Raw genomic sequence first — 12,134 nt, forward strand, 5'->3', positions numbered from 1 at the left:
AGCCCTCCCCCAGAGGTCTTCGAATTGTGGAATATGATGGCACAGACCAGCAGTGGTGCCTCCGATCAAGCAATGAAACTCAGAAATCGCATGATAACAAATTATACCAGAGAATGAAATGGGTAAAAAAAAAAAAGCTTTGTTTTTTTGATGAAAAGACAAGGTTTAGCCCAGTGATGGCTACCTTAGAACCCTGAGTGTGGCATCGCAAATAACAGAATAACAAAGTTGGAAGGGATCTTGTAGGTCATCTAGTCCAACCCCCTGCCCAAACGGGAGACCCTACATCATTTCTGACAGATGGCAGTCCAGTCTCTTCTTGAAAGCTTCCAGGGATGAAGCTCCCACAACTTCCGAAGGCAACTTCTGTTCCATGGGTTGATGGTTCTCACTGTCAGAAAAATTCTCTTTTTTTCCAGGTTGAATCTCTCCTTGTTCAGTTTCCATCCATTATTCCTTGTCTGGCCTTTGGATGCCTTGGAAAATAGCTTGACCCCCTTCCTCTCTGTGGCAGCCCCTCAAATATTGGAAGACTGCTATCTATAATGAATAGATACTCTACTCATCCAAACTACTCATCCAAACTACCACTTGATACTCTACTCATCCCTCTACTCATCCAAACTACCACCTGAGTTGAAGACTTTCTGTCCCACGTATTCCTGGCACTGAGATCCTGGTCTCTGCAGTTACAAAATTAGAATGTTAATTAATTTATTGCCTGCTATATATTTTTTTTTAAAGGGGGCATCCTTAGGTCATTGGGAAGGGTCATTCAGAACTCTTCCTCCCGTATTGGATTAGATAGTTATGGATTCAGGAATAAGTGGCCTAGTGATGAACAAGATTCAACAAGAAGACGGAAGGTCAGAAACAGGCATAAGAATGGAAAGAGAAATTGCTTTGTTACAGGGCTTGTCTCCCTGATAGCAATTCTGCTTTCTTCACAAAGGTTTCTGCACTTGATTATTTCCTCCATCTGCCAGCCTCCCCTCCTTCTCAGACCTTCATATCCTGTCCTTGATGGACTCCTGTAGTCAAAAGACGTCTTTCAAAGAAATGCAATATTAACCAGCTCTTAATATCAATTCAAGCCCTTGTGAGCATGCCTTTGACTTGGCTATTAAAATTCAGGCCTGCTGGCTGACTGCCGTTTTGCCGTGCAGTCCTTCCCTCTGAAATACACAGCATGAAAGTTGTGTTTTGTTCTCTGTGCCAACATGAAGTGCAACACTGGGCCTGAGGGATAAGGCTCGTGTACCTTACGTTTGTGGTTGAGGTTTCTCCTCCCTATTTATACGATACGCCAAATACAAAGTGCTTTGTGACTGAATGGGTGGTAGGGTTCAGCCCTTGATCTCAAACAGATAACAGATGATCAGAGTTGGAAGGGATCTTGTAGGTCATCTAGTCCAACCCCCTGCCCAAACGGGAGACCCTGCACCATTTCTGACAGATGGGAGTCCAATCTCTTCTTGAAAGCTTCCAGTGATGAAGCTCCCACAACTTCCGAGGGCAACTTCTGTTCCATGGGTTGATTGTTCTCACTGTCAGAAAGTTTCTCCTTATTTCCAGGTTGAATCTCTCCTTGATCAGTTTCCAATCCATTATTCCTTGTCTGGCCTTAGGGTGCCTTGGAAAATAGCTTGACCCCCTCCTCTGTGGCAGCCCCTCAAATATTGGAAGACTGCTATCATGTCTCCCATGATCCCTCTCTTCACTAGACTAGCCGTGCCCAGTTCATGCAACCATTCATAATATGTTCCACCTTTTGCTATTTCTCTTCAAGCCTTATCAGTCCATTGGAATAGAGTTGGAAGGTCATCTAGTCCAACTCCCACCTCAAGCAGGAGACCCTACAGCATTCCGACAGATGGCAGTCTAATCTCTTCTTGAAAGTCTCAAGTGATGGCGTTCCAACTTCTGAAGGCAACTTCTGTTCCATGGGTTGATTGTTTTCACTGTCAGAAAGTTTCTCCTTATTTCCAGATTAAATCTCTCCTTGTTCAGTTTTTTTCCTTTATTCCTTGTCTGGCCTTCAGGTGCTTAGGAAAATAGCTTGACCCCTTCCTCCTCTCTGTGGCAGCCCCTCAAATACTGGAAGACTGCTATCACATCTCCCCTGGTCCTTCTCTTCACTGGACTAGCCATGCCCAGTTCCTGCAACCGTTCATCATATGTTTTAGTCTCCAGTCCCTTAATCATCCTAGTTGCTCTTCTCTGCACTCCTTCTTGCGTCTCAACATCTTTTTTTATAGTGTGGTGACCAAAACTGGATGCAGTACTCTAGGTGTGGTCTTACTAAGGCTTTATAGAGTGCTATTAGTATCTCCCTTGATCTTGATTGTATCCCTCTGTTAATACAATTTAGGATTGCATTAGCTTTTTTGGCTGCTGCTGCACACTGCTGGCTCCTATTTAGCTGGTTGTCCACTAAGACTCCAAGATCCCTCTCACAGTTACTGCTATCGAGCCTGGTTTCATCCAATCTATATGTGTACTTTTGGTTTTTCTTGCCTAAGTGTAAGACTTTTCTTTTCTTTTCTTTACCTTGTAACATTCTTCGATGAAAGAAGTTTGAGTTTCTCTGTTCTTCTGAATAGTGTAGAGCAGGGGTGGGATTCCACCAGTTTGCACCTATTCGCTAGAATCGGTTGTTAACATTCTAAGCAGTTCGGAGAACTGGTTGTTAGAAGAAATTACTGGCCTAATCCTGTAAGGAAGGCAGGAAGGAAACATTCTGGTGTTGCTTACAGAAACTGCCTGTTAACCCTTATTACATTCTTGGCAGGACTCGACTTCCTGTCTCAGGAACCTCTCTGGAGGTTTTATTTCCCCTCCTTTGCTGGTACTTTGCTTGTGTGGAGTGACCATTCAAAGTTACAATGGCACTGAAAAAAGTGACTTATGACCCTTTTTCACACGCAGCATCCCCACAGTCATGAGAGGCCAGGCGAGGAGATGCGTGCCTCGATGTGAGTGATATTGAGTTGGCCATGCCCAACCAATAACATGACCACCAAGCCACGCCCAGCAACTAAGCTTCGCTCACAGAACCGGTTGTTAAAAAATTTGAATCCCACCCCTGGTGTAGAGATAAGTTTAGAGTTAAATTTAGGTTACCCAATCTATACAGTTGTGAGTTTCCCCACAAGGCCAGTATGCTACATGCTCTTTGATAAGCTAAGTGGGAGTCAACAACGGCTGTTGAGGTTCTTCAAGCTCCTACCAGGTGGCCACGACTTCTTAGTGCTTCCATGAAGTCAGTCCCCTGTCTGTGACATTTGCTAACACCCTGTTCACCCCTGGAGGTTTTTTCCCCCCCAGTCTGGGTTCACGTCTGAATAAACAGCTTTTGAAGCAGGTTGTACATTCCCAGAAAGAAAATTTGAAAAAGAAAATTCAAGCCAACTCAAGATGGGCCGGAGGCCAAATCAAAGACTGAAATTAAAGAACGCCAGTTCAAAACTAATTACGACCATTGAAGTGTTTAAAAAATAATTATCAAGGTCTATCAAGAATAATCCCAACTTGGCTCCAGGAAATAAAGAGAAAAATCTTTCTTTGTCTTGGAAGAGAGCCCACAAAATAATCACTAATTTATTTTTTTAAAGTCTATTTATAGGGTTTAAATTATTATTGTCTGACAATCTTGGGTTGAAAAGAAAGCGTACGTTTGAAATGCTTGCTTAGAAACTTTGGCAAAAACCCATTTTTAAAACAACAAGCTTCTCATCCCACCCCACTCACCCCACCCAAAACTGCAAACAGCAACAGAAAAATATTTCTAGGAGTTGCTTCTTCAGTTGCCAATAACCTCAGCAATTGCCCTCTGAGCTTGGTGGTTTTCTTGCAGACGTTTCATTACCAAACTAGCTAACATCATCAATGCTAGAAGGGAGTGGGGTTTGCAGGGAGGAGGAGGAGGAGGAGGAGGAGGAGGAGGAGGAGGAGGAGGAGGAGGAGGAGGACTGGGGGGTCCTTGATACTCTCTGAGTTTGATGTTTTACTTGCAAATGTTTCATTACCCAACTAGATAACATCATCAGTGCTAGAAGGGAGTGGGGTTTGCAGGGAGGAGGGGGGAGGAGGAGGAGGAGGAGGAGGAGGACTGGGAGGAGGAGGATGGAGGAGGATAACAGGAGGCTAGAGGAGGAGGAGGGAGGAGGGGGAGGAGGAGGAGGAGGAGGAGGAGGAGGACTGGGGGTCCTTGATACTCTCTGAGTTTGATGTTTTACTTGCAAATGTTTCATTACCCCACTAGATAACATCATCAGTGCTAGAAGGGAGTGGGGTTTGCAGGGAGGAGGAGGAGGAGGACTGTGGGGTCCTTGATACTCTCTGAGTTTGATGTTTTACTTGCAAATGTTTCATTACCCAACTAGATAACATCATCAGTGCTAGTGACGCTACTGATTCTTATATTATTACTACAGCAGATGTTGTTGTAATTACGAACTGTCACTAAGCAAAGCAAGTCAGGAACTACCTGTATATGAGATCATATTTCTTTTTCTGAGTTCCTCTACTTACTTATCTGAAACTCAGGCAGACCATGCAGAATCCCTAGCAATTGGGTCAGCTAGTTAGCACTTATGGTGTGCAGAGAAATTCTACTTTTTTCATGCTTCCTCATTCAGTTCAATAGGGTTGGGGGGCTGCTCTTCAAAATTTATGTCCCAGGACCACAAAATATCAACTGCCTTTTTCTTGAGATGGAATGCAACATTTTTGCGATGAGATGAACAAAACTTTTGTGGGGAAAATAGCTTACGTTCCTAGTAGTTAATCCAGTTGGCTGCAATATGCAACTTCTTCATAATGGCAAGATGCGAAATTCCAGATCCCTAAAGTGACATTTTTGCCCTCCATCCCGCCAGGGAGAAAAAATGCAAATTTTAAAAATTTGCAAGCACCTTGAGACTAAGGCAGAAAAACAAAAGGCCATTGTTTTTGAGAAATCACGAACCCATTATCTGATAGGCGTTCAATCCTCCACTTTAAGGGCAGGGCTATTGATTGCGGGATTTGAGGTAGGATCCGTTTCATTGTTCGGTGGGCTCCCCTGTGCCCGCTGAAAGCAACCTTGACATGGCATAACAGTTTTGCACGACTACCTCAATTGATCTCTAGGGTCCAATTAACCCTTTTAGGCCCCGTCTCCTGCAATTAGTCTCCATTGCTTTGTAACAACGCCCCGTAACAAGATCAAAAGTTCCTAGGATTTTGCAGCTGTGTTTTCCACAAGAATTTTGGATTTTTCCAGCAGGAGCAAAATGTTCCAGTCAAGACTCTTAAATCTAACTCATGTCAAAGGACACTTTGGTGGGACTTATCTCGGGGGGGGGGATGAGTCTGCCTATCGAGATGAGGTGGATCGGTTGCTTTCGTGGTGTGGAGACAATAACTTGGTCCTCAACATCAATAAAACCAAGGAGTGTATAGTGGACATCCAGCCCTTGCTTATCAGTGGAGACCGAGTGGAGCAAGTGGCCAGTTTTAAGTTTCTGGGTGTTACCCTAAAAGAGGACCTGACCTGGGGTGCCCACATTGCAGCACTGGTCAAAAGGGCCCAGCAGAGATTAGACTACCTGAGGCTTCTCAGAAAACAACAACTGAATGAGAAACTGCTGGTGACCTTCTACTGCTGCACCATAGAGAGTATCTTAACTTACTGCACCTCTGTATGGTTTGCCAATTGCACAGTGGCAGATAGGACAGCGCTTCAGAGGGTTAATGTCATTGCCCAGAGGGTCATGGGTTGCCCTCGCCCCTCTTTGGAAGAGCTTTATAGCTCCCGCTGCCTTAAGAAAGTTCAAAACATTCTCAAAGATCCATCTCATCCTGGGAACCCCCTTTTTTTGAACTATTACCATCTGGAGATGGTACAGTATAATAAAAACAAGGACAAATAGGCTGAAAAACAGCTTCTATCCCAGGGCAGCAGCTCTTTTGAATTCTACTGTATAGTGCAGTGTTGGTGGGGTGTTCGGGTTTTCGGTTCAATGTGTGGAGGGTGAAGGATGTGTGTTTGTGTTTATCTTCATGGTCATGATGTGCACTGAAGATGGTGTTTGATTTCATTGTACGAGGTGCAATGACAATAAAACTAAACTAAACTAAACTAAACTTATTTTTGAATCGATGGATTAATGATGTGCCATCAAGTTGTTGTTGACTCTAAGCAACCTCACAGACAGAGCTTCACCATTGCAATCTGTCCCTAAGTTGATCTTCCAGGTCTTCTAATGATGCACTCTGCTTTAAAACCATCAACCAAAACATTATTTAAATGCACAGCAAGATCAATGGCTCTTCTCTCTCATTCAACTATGTTTTGAGAGAACCTTGCTACTCTCAATGGCCCTGCAATTAGTCTCAATTGCTGAGGATCAAGACTTGTAACAAGGTCAAAAGCTCCTGTGCCTTTGCAGCTGTGTTTTCCAAAAGAATTCTGAATCTCTCTCTCTATATATATATATAAACGTGTGTGTGTGTGTGTGTGTGTGTGTGTGTGTGTGTGTGTTTCAGCATAACTCTGGAACACCTCGAGCAATTTCAACCAAACTTGGTACACAGATGACTTACCCTCTGGAAACAAATACTGTGGGGGTAAGACACCCCTAACACCCCTCGGGGGGCGCTGTCTTAAAATGGCTTCTACTGTACAGCACAGTGGACTTGATATGGTAATGGCTTTACAGTACTCCAGAACTCCACAAGGGGGCTCCTTCCCAGCCCTCCAAGGAAACATCAGGTGATTGGCCAAGTGCAATCAAAAAAATGAAACACCAGCAAACTCCCGAGGAGAGGAATAGAAGACTTGTGAAGCTGCGCGAGAGACAGTACAACAGTGTGAGTCCCGACTACATGATAAATAAATACCTGGGTAATGCCAGGTTATCGGCTAGTTTACTATATAATGGTCCAGCCATGTGTATGAAAGTAACTCGTATCAAAGTGCCCTCCAAGTGCCCTATTTTAAATTGATTGGTTTTCTCCTTAACAATCTGGTTTTTCAAACCTTTTAGAGATGCACTCCACTTTAAAACCATCTTCCAAAACATTATTTAAATGCCTAGCGATACCAATGCCCCTTCTCTCTCATTCATCCTTGTTTGAGGGAACTGTCCTTTGGGCTATTTTTTTAGAATGAAAGAAGGGAAGGATATTGGATTTGACAAAAATTCCACCTTCTCAAATGTTCTTGGATGCAAATATCTCCCTTATATCCATGGCGTTTTGAGGACCGAAAAACAGTTGTGGGTACCTGTACAAGGGAGATGTGGTGGAATGTAGCCTGGATTCCCAAGAGGGAGGGGCTGCATTCCACTGTCACTTTAGGTCAGGGTTGTCAAACTCAAGGCCCACGGCCTGGATCTGGCCTGTGGGGTGCTTAGATCTGGCCCATAAGGCCGCCTTGGAAACAGTAAAGGACCGGCCTGTGGTGCCTCTGCTAGTGAAAACACACACACACACACACACAGAGGCTCTGTTTTCGCTAGCAGAGGGCTACTGTGATGGACATGGCACAAAAGCAACAAAGTCATAAAAATAGGTCAAGTCCCTTTAATACCTCCAACTTGACCCCCAATGTCCAGTTATCCTTGGCTGGAGATCAAACTCTTCCAAAAACAGTCTACGAAGGAAAGAAATGCAGTCCGAACCCAAAGTACAGATAAATTAGAAATAAAAAAAAACCCAACACAAACCACGCTGAAGTAATTTAACACGACAGGCCAGGATAATACATTGCAGGCTTCCAAAAGACAACAAAGCACTCACAGTTGGGAGGACACTAAAACCCAGATAAGCCTTGACAAAGATAATGCACGCTTTGCTTCCGGCAAGGTGCTGTGTGCAAATGCCCTTCTTATATCCTGTTCTCCCAGCTGCAACTAATGAAAGGGATCAGGGCCCTTTTCTATTCCGTAAGCCATGTTGCTCCTTTTTCCGTTCCTCCCTGCATGCCCTAGGATGAAGAAGGAGTGGCCCTGGGTCTTCCTCTGAATGCCCAGCCAGACTGTGCCCTCCCCCCCATTTCTTCCACAGCCACCGGAGCCACACTCCCATTCCCTGTCAGCTGCTCAATCTCCCCCTCAGAATCAGACTCCAACAGGGGCATGACAGCTACCAAAACAAACTAAAAGCAAAATAAAAAGAGAAATGTTTGCCCTTTTGCATTTGAGCATGCAAGAAGGGACAGGAAAGGAGAAAGAGAAAAGAAAAAGATGGGAAGAGAGCAAGGAAGGAAAAATAAGGAAAGAAAGGAAGGAAGAAGAAAGGAGAATGAAGAGGGAAAGCAAAAGAAGAAAGGGAGGGAGGGAGGGAGGGAGGGAGGAAGGGAGGGAGGAAGGAAAGGAAGGAAGGAAGGAAGGAAGGAAGGAAGGAAGGAAGGAAGGAAGGAAGGAAGGAAGGAAGGAAGGAAGGAAGGAAGGAAGGAAGGAAGGAAGGAAGGAAGGAGCCAGCCAGGATTGAACTCCTGGCAGTGGGCAGAGATAATCTGTAATACTGCATTATAACCACTGGGAGGGAGGGAGGGAGGAAGGAAGGAAGGAAGGAAGGAAGGAAGGAAGGAAGGAAGGAAGGAAGGAAGGAAGGAAGAAGGAAGGAAGAGTCAACCTTGAGCCGGCCAAGATTGAACTCCTGGCAGTGGGCAGAGATAATCTGTAATACTGCATTATAACCACTGGGAGGGAGGGAGGGAGGGAGGGAGGGAGGGAGGGAAGGAAGGAAGGAAGGAAGGAAGGAAGGAAGGAAGGAAGGAAGGAAGGAAGGAAGGAAGGAAGGAAGGAAGAGTCAACCTTGAGCCGGCCAGGATTGAACTCCTGGCAGTGGGCAGAGATAATCTGTAATACTGCATTATAACCACTGGGAGGGAGGGAGGGAAGGAAGGAAGGGTCAACCTTGAGCCGGTGAGGCTCGAACTCCTGACTGTGGGCGGAGTTAGCCTGCAATACTGCATTCTAACCACTGGGAGGGAGGGAAGGAAGTCTCCCCGAAGTCCTGCCTTAGCATTTGGCCACCACAGGTGCTCCCGACATGAGTGACATCGAGCTGGCCACGCCTACCCTGGCCCCACCTACCCCAGCCATGGCCACCCTGGCCAGGCCCCGTAGCCCCTCCCGAGGTCAAACACAACCCTGATGTGACCCTCAGTGGGGGGAAACGCCATTGTTACCTTTGAAATCTTTTCATTTGATCCACACAGGACACAGAAATAGATGCTATTTCTGTGGCTCCAAGAGCTGTGTGGATATTTGAGAGGGGATGGAAGGCCACCAGGAGAGTTTGGGGGCTGAAAAGCTTTTTTAAAAAATAAAAGCTGTCAATGACAAAAAAATCCCTTCGGTATTGTTTCCAAGAAACAGGCAGAAATTGCAAGCAGCAGGGGCTCAATCGGACCTGGCGGTTTTGCTCCATCGTCAAAAAAAAAAAAACAACCCAGGACACCTTCTGTGCGACTCAAGTAACACCGCCCTGTTATTTGGTTTCACTCTGCTTCCTTCTCTAATGAGCTTTCTTTTTCACCAAAGCCAGAAGCATCTCCAAGCCCGGCGCTGAATCAAATCACAGTGGTGCCACTTGGTCGCAATTGAAGCATTTTCAGAGCGTGACGTCCCCAATCAGAGAAGAAAAAAAACAGAGTGGTTTGCACAGCTAGTAAGTGTTTCTCATCCTGGGGGTTAGAAAGAAGAAAAAACACCAACCCACACAGTGATCTCATAGTGTGGCGTTTGGTTGGCTTGGTGTTATGGATTAAGTGCGTAGTAACACTTCACAGCTTATGCTTAGAGTTTAAGGTCACGACTTCTTCACCCTGACATAGATGGATGCTTTGCTAATGGACGATGCCCTGTCAGCTAATTGAATTTCCTTCTGGCTCAAGGAACATCTTTGCAAATGTTTTAGAAACTGGACAACTGTTATATAAACAACTGTCGGCCAGAATCTCGTAACTGACGTGGATTTTCTGGAAAGGCCAACCTTAAATGTGCAGAACTCCATCCTTTTCTTCCAAAGGCCCTGAGGTTTCCTCCTTCAATAAAGATTGTTTAGTTTAGTTTATTGTCATTGCACCTCATACAATAAAATTAAATACCATCTTCAGTGTACGTTATGACTATGAAAGTAAACACAAACACACATCCTTCACATTCTATACGTTGACAAGGAGTGGCAGAATCTGGGGGCAGTTAAAAGAGGGATCATCCCTACGTAGACAGAAATGAAGTCGAAACTCCCTTGAATTACATTGATTGTGGAAGAAGATCTCTGTGATTTGGACGGGTGTTGGCTTTGATTTACACAGCACAGTTGAGGAAAAGATGAATGTAATTCTATATACAAAGATTTCAGATTTTCAAAAATGAGATTTTAAGAAATGAGTTCATGGCATGTCTCCTAGCCTTTGAATGGATTTCCTGCATGCAGTACTATCAAGAAATTAGGGAGTCTGAAGTCCATGTTGCTTTTATAAGCTCCATAGAAATGACCAGATTGGTTTTTCATATGCCCGTTCTCTGTTTGTTTTGACTCATAGTACAATGATGTCCTGAAATGCTCATCCTTGCGATGTGGACCACATCTTGTCTCCAGCTTGGAGTTAAAACAGCTGGAAGACACCTAAGACGTTTATCCCAAAGATGCTTTTTTTTTTTTTCAAGAGGCAACTGGACATTTTGGTTTTCCTTTGAGGACATTTCGCTTCCCATCCAAGAAGCTTCTTCAGCTCTGGCTGGAGATTTGGCCACTTGGAGGTTTGTCTGTGTCCTCAGAGTCACATGAGTAGTGCAAATGGGTGTGGAGCCTTCTTGGAACTGCTGAAAGCATTGTGTTGTAGACTGATGATATGATATAGATGTCATATCCCTCCCCCTCTGTTGAGAGAGGGCTGTTCAGTTTGGAGCTTGGTGGCCTCTTTGATCCTGAAGACACAAACCTCCAAGTGGCCTCAATGACCTTCTAAAAGGATGCAAATGACCTGCTGTCTGCAAGGAGTATAAATCCTTCCATTCTCCACCAACCAGTCAGAACTGAAGAAGCTTCTTGGATGAGAAGCAAAACGACTTCAAAGAAAAACAAGAAAGTCTAGTTGCCTCTTGAAATAGCATCTTTGGGACAACCATGACCTGGATGATGGGAAATCTCCATAGACACTAAGAAGTTTATGGGGGACTGATTTTGAGTCTACCAGCTCCTGTTTCCGAACTGTTGTTATGGATTTATGCTCACCTCAAGTCAAATCTGACCACAGATCTGTTAGTTCAGCTTGCTTTCCATATCTCTGAGATGGGACCTAAATTTCTTGATAGAGGACACATCATTCATGGATACTTTTGTGTGGTTTTATGAGATACTTGGTTTTAGACTGGCTTCGGATATTTCGCTCTGTCCTTATCTTGGTTATTTCTACTGTCAGAGAAGTAATATTAAATTACACCATCAGCAGGTATTAATTTGAAAAACACTTGGAAGGCAACATTTCTAATAGTATTTCTATCCTCAGTTGCATTAACAGAGGGATACAATCGAAATCAAGGGAGACACTAATAGCACTCTATAAAGCCTTAGTAAGACCACACCTAGAGTACTGCATCCAGTTTTGTTCACCACACTATAAAAAAAGATGCTGAGACTCTAGAAAAAGCGCAGAGAAGAGCAACCAGGATGACTAGGGGATTGGAGGCTTAAAACCAGGGGTGGGATTCAAATTTTTTAACAACCAACTCTGTGGGTGTGGCTAAGTTGATGGGCATGGCTTGGTGGTCATGTTTTTGGCTGGGCGTGGCCAACTCAATATCACTCACATCGAGGGACGCATCTCCTCGCCTGGCCTCTCATGACTGTGGGGATGCTGCAACAGTCGTAAGTGTGAAAAATGGTCATAAGTCACTTTTTTCAGGGCCATTGTAACTTTGAACGGTCACTCCACACAAGCAAAGTACCAGCAAAGGAGGGGGGGAAAAAACTCCAGAGAAGTTCCTGAGACAGGAAGTCTAGTCCTGCCAAGAATGTAATAAGGGTTAACGGAGAGGCAGTTTCTGTAAGCAACACCAGAATGTTTCCTTCCTGCCTTCCTTACAGGATTAGGCCGGTAATTTTTTCTAACAACCGGTTCTCCGAGCTGCTTA

Source organism: Notechis scutatus, chromosome 11 (assembly GCF_049901735.1).
Source record: "Notechis scutatus isolate UNSWTSFEM ecotype Mainland chromosome 11, rNotScu1.2, whole genome shotgun sequence".
NCBI classification, from domain to species: domain Eukaryota; kingdom Metazoa; phylum Chordata; class Lepidosauria; order Squamata; family Elapidae; genus Notechis; species Notechis scutatus.